The sequence below is a fragment of the Carlito syrichta genome, unplaced genomic scaffold (assembly GCF_000164805.1).
Source record: "Carlito syrichta isolate Samal-C Ts95f unplaced genomic scaffold, Tarsius_syrichta-2.0.1 Scaffold288047, whole genome shotgun sequence".
NCBI lineage: Eukaryota > Metazoa > Chordata > Mammalia > Primates > Tarsiidae > Carlito > Carlito syrichta.
The window spans coordinates 148,043-153,706 of NW_007232143.1; positions in this window are offsets into that span (position 1 = coordinate 148,043).

The window sequence follows — 5,664 nt, forward strand, 5'->3', positions numbered from 1 at the left end:
AAAGAGGGAAATACAGGGCAAAACTGAAAGTCCAAGCATGTCATCTATGGTATGTGGAAGTCAGGATAAGGTTCACAAAGGAGAATTTATAAAAATAAATTTTGGTCTATGACTAAATTGGTTATAACTTTGTCTCCAGTTCTAACTGTTGTTTGACTTGAAAGGTTTTTAATTACTTAATAAACTGAGCTTTAAGAGGATGGAAGTTTTTACATCATCTTTTTGTGTAGGAAAGGATCTTGCTTGGTACATTTTTTTGTCCTCTAATAAAATGACTGGTTAGTTAAAGAAAGGAAAGTATATAACAAGAATAGAAGGTACAAACATGTCAAAAAATGATATGAGTATGTTGAAAATGGTATGTTGAAGGTTTGTGGAAAAAAGTTAACTTACAATGACCTGTAATTCTGTGTTATAACATATGCTTTAAAAATTGTAATACTTAAACTTTTCAAGTTCTTAAATCAGTCTCTCTAGGGTGGGATAAAAAAACAACTTTCAAGCCGGGCTCGGTGGCTCAGCCTGTAATCCCGTGCCTTTGGGAGGCTGAGGTGAGTGGATTGCCTGAGCCCGCGGGTTCGAGACCCGCCTGGGCAGCAAGACCTCATCTCTACAATAAATCAAAAAATCAGCTGGGCGTGGTAGTGGATGCCTGTAATTCCAGCTACTTGGAAGGCTGAGGTGGCAGGATCACCGGAGCCCAGCAGGTCGAGGCTGCGGTGGCCGGGAGTGGCCACTGCACTCCAGTTTGGGCAACAGAGTGAGACTCCAACTCAAAAAAAAAAAAAAAAAAAAAAAAAATGAGACAGTGGCCATTCTTATAAGATTTATGGATTTTACTGTGTATCCCAACACCTTATACAATGATGGATGGCCCACTGAAAACTTGCTTAAGCATCAGAAGATTATACCCAGTGGTACTGGGGCAGAGCTATGTGATGGTGTCAATTCCCTGCAAATAAAGTAGGAGGGTCTGGGAATCAAAGGGGTGGAGTGTGAGTGACTTCTTTCACTATTATTCCTAATTATTTACTTGAAAACATTTTGCTTCTCATTCCCGTGAATTTGAACTCTGCTGGCTTAAACGGAGCCTCCCAACGGAGGACTACTTCCCCCTAAGACACAACAATGGTTTCACTGAACTAAAAGATGAATTAGCCACCTGGCTACTTTCGGCTTCTTGGGCTACTGAACCCATGGACAAAAAAGAGATTTACTACTCTAGATTAAGTGATTGACCTTAATCTTAGTAGTTATTGGAACAGATCAAGGGCAGGAAGAAGTGTTTATAATCCAAAGATTCTTTTGAGGTGTTTCCTAGTACTTCTATGTCTAGTAATAAAGATGAGCAGAAGACCATAGCAACCCAATATAGGCAAAACTGGGAAGGGCAGAGGTCTTAGGGAGAAGGCTTGGCTCAGTCCACTAGATACAAAACTCTGACCATGAATTGCTGACTGAGTGTGAATTAGTCCTCAAAATTGGTAGTTGATGAAGGAAATTATAAATACCAATTAGTGTTTTTATCATCTGTTGCAGAATTGAGAACTGTAATAATAGTTACACATATTTTTCTTCCTTATTTTATACAAATATATTTGTATGTATTAACCGATTTCCTATTTTCTCTTCTTTTCATTCTGTTTTTGTGAGATGGTGGTTAACTGTAATTTCATTTGGGGTTATAGGATATCAAGATAGGTTAGTAATTGAATTAGAAAAAGGAATGGACATCTCAGGGATGGATGCATCATTTGATAGGATTTGGCTCTTTTCTTTGGAAAGAGGGGGATTGTGTGTAATTTGTATAAGGCAGAGTTGCATAATGTTGCATGAGAAGATGTTGCCATATGCATACAAATTTGTTTATGTAGATTAAGTAGTCAAAGGTATAGACTAAAAAGGAATTGGTTTGACTTTATCAACCCCTAGTTCGTCATTTTTTACCCATGTGCTTGGAAAGCTAAAAACTATATTTCTCAGACTCTCTTACTGCTAGGATTTTGAATGTAAATTTGGTTCTGTCAATTAGATGCATTTGGGTGAGCTATTTTTGAAGGCAGAAGGGAGAAAAGCACCATCTCTCTGCAACAGTGTGGACCAACAAGAAAGCTCTAACGGGTGAGAAAGTTTGCAGCAGTCAAACTTCATAACCTCCTGTTTAGTCACTAGTTCCAAGGGCAGGGCAGTGGTGGTGGTGGTAGCCCCAAATCTGGTAGCAGCAGCAATTGCATAATCTTGAGATCACATCAACAACAGTTAAAGTTGAAGCTAAAGGCTTCTTTTTCATTGTTTTTTAATATGTGGGGTACAATTCAGGTTAGAAATACAAATGTTCTTTATGCAGCTACCCTTGTTGTTAAGTTGTGCCCCTCCCGTCCCTATCAGTTTCTCCCTACTGCCACTCTTCCCCCGGCCCTCCACTGGCAGTTTCCCACTACTGCCAATCCCTTTCTTATAGTAGTACTATGATGGTGATTCAAGGTCCACTTATGAGTGAGAACATGTGATACTCGGTTCTTTGTTTCTGTGACAGATCACTCAGTATTATAACCTCTAAGTCCATGCAAGTTGCTGCAAAATTCATAATTTTGTGCTTCTTTATGGTTGCATAATATTCTATCATGTATATGTACCATATTTGAAAAAATCTAGTTCTCTTTTGATGGGCAGTATGGTTGGCTCCATGTTTTTGCTATTGTAAATAATGCTGCGATAAATATATGTGTGCAGACATTTTTTTCATAGAGTGACTTGAGTTCTTCCAGATATATTCCCAGTAGGAGGATTGCAGGGTCATATGGAAGGTTGAATTTTAGATCTTTTAGGAATTGCTATACTATTTTCCACAGAGGCTGTACTAATTTACACTCCCACCTATAGTATAGAAGTGTACTCTTTATGCCGCATCCTCTCAAGCATCTGTTGTTTTTTGAGTTATTGATGATGGTCATCCTGACCGGAGTTAGGGGGTATCTCAGTGTGGTTTTAATTTGCATCTCTTTGATGACTAGTGAGGCTGAGCATTTTTTCATGTATCTGTTGGCTACTCGTATGTCTTCTTTTGAGAAGTGTCTATTCATATCTTTTGCCCACTCTGTAATGGGACTGTTTGTTTTTCTTTCTTTATAGCATGTTTGAGTTCCTTGTAGATCCTAGATGTTAGGTCTTTGTCAGATATACAGTTGGCAAATATTTTTTCCCAGTGTGTGGACTGTCTCCCTGCTCTCTCAATGGTTTCTTTGGCTTTGCAAAGATATTTCAATGAAATATATCCTGTCTTCCACATCTCCAACACATACAATTATTTTATCAACTTATTCCTGTATTAAATCCTTTTATGTTTGGAAAATCTAGATTACTTTTTATTTCCTGAATTAAAGCCTAACTGATATATAACCCTAGAGAACAGTTGTACATGTACAAAAAGAGGCAGGTAAAAGGATGATTGCTACAACGTTGTTTGTAATAGTTCCAAAACAACAATCACATGTCTAGCAATAGGGGAATAGTTGAATAAATTATGGTATATTTGTACTATGGGATGCAGAAGTTTAAAAGAATGAAGTAAATTTATACATATTGTCATGAAAAAAAAACTCCAAGACATATTGGTCAGTTTAAAAAAAGGAAGTTACATAATAATTTGTGCCACATTAAACTCGTCTAAATATTGCATGTATAACACGTTTTGGATATATATGGCATGTATCACCATATACTTGACAAGAGATATATATACCAAATTCATAACAGCAGTAGCTTCTTGGGAAGGCACTGGCATTATAGGTGGTAATAAAGGAAGCTTTTACTTTTATGTATAATGATTGAACTTCTACAATTAGAATATAGCCCTGTATTCCTTGATGATTAAAAAGAAATAAATATTTAAAATAGTAAGAGTTTATTATGGCTTTGAAGAATAAAGCAATTCTATACATTTTTAACACAGAAGTATATAATAGTAATAAAAATAATCTGGAGCTACTTAGGTAAAATCTAGGAAATAATTGAAGAAAGAGGGATGAAAACACGCTAACTTTTTACCTTATTTAGGAAGGAGAGGGAGACAGCATGCAGAGAGCACACAGATATTATTTTGTTCTTGAGAATGGCAAAGACATGTAGGTTCAAATATATTCTTAATGTAAAGATAACCAGTAATAGAATAAAAATTGAACATGCAACTTTCAAATCACTAAGAAAAAAGTATCAAAGAAAACTTTGAATAGACAGCAAGGGAGCAAAAGAGGCTAGAATACATAGTAAAAAGATAATTTTCCAGAAAAGTGTAGATTATAAAAACTGACTCAAAGGTGTAGCAAATTTACATATCAGGAAAGAAACCGAAAATGTTTTAAAAAATAATAACAAGGAAAAGAATAAAAAGGCAATAGACCTTCATGGCTTAGGAACAAGGTCTCTCAATTCACTGAAGGCTTAATTAAGTCCTATGTTATCTGTACAATTTGAAGATAGAAACATTAAAATATCCCCAGTTAATTTTATGAAGTTAATATTACTTCAAAGTTTTAAATGAACAAGAACAGCATATTAGACATGAACAACTAATGACCAATGTTGTTTATATAGTTGTAAAGAACTTATATAAAACATCATCACATTAAATGCAATGATATATAAATTCAAAAGGTGAGTTCTTTCCAAAAACTCATGAATGGGTCAACTTTAGGAAATCTATTTATGGAATTAATTTACTCAAATGTGTTACATGAGAAAAATCATATGGATATCTTGTTAATCGCCACAAAGATATTTTAAAAATTCAAAACTCAATTTATAGGAGAGAAATTCATTGCAAACTAAATAATAAAAGGATTTTTTAACTTTAATAAACAGTATCTATTAAAAACATAGTAAATATCATAGCTAACAAGAAAATATTAGTGGCACTTCCACTAAAGCCAGATTAAGAAAAGGATATCAGTTTTTAAAACTAGTTATCCTGATCTGATCACTATTCATTATATATATCAAAACATCACTATGTATCCCATAAATACGTATAATTATTATGTGTTAACTAAAAACATAAGGTAAAAATATTTTAAAAGTGTATCTTACATTATGCTTGAATTTCTGAAAATAGGGAAAGAAATAAGGTACAAACATAAAACAAAGAGATAAAACTAAAATTACTTGCAGATATATGATTTAGTATTAAGAAAATACATGAGAAACAACTAAAAATATAATGAATTAATGAAAGGGCAGTCAGCTGAGTGCCAAAAATACCAAACAAACTTATAAATGTTCATGAATATTTTTACTGACAGAAAAAAATGGAAATAAAAAAGACTTATTTGCAATAATACAAATATTACAATATGCCTAAGAGTGAAAAGTTCAAGACAAAGATGGAAGAAATGACACTTTCTTGGAGAATATCTTTAAAAATCTTGAATAAATAGAGGTAATTTAGGTGTTCCTGAATGGAAAATTTTAATCTTGAAAACATAAAATTCTCTCTCAAATTAGTCTATAACTTAACTTGCAGCACATAATTGCTTCCTACTTTAAAAAATATTTTCAAAGCAATCGCATAGTTACAGAAAAGTTGAAACATAATCAAAGACCTGTTTTTTCCTAAATTATTTGAGAGTAAATCACTCTCTTGTTTTCCCATCACTTAAAATTTTAGTG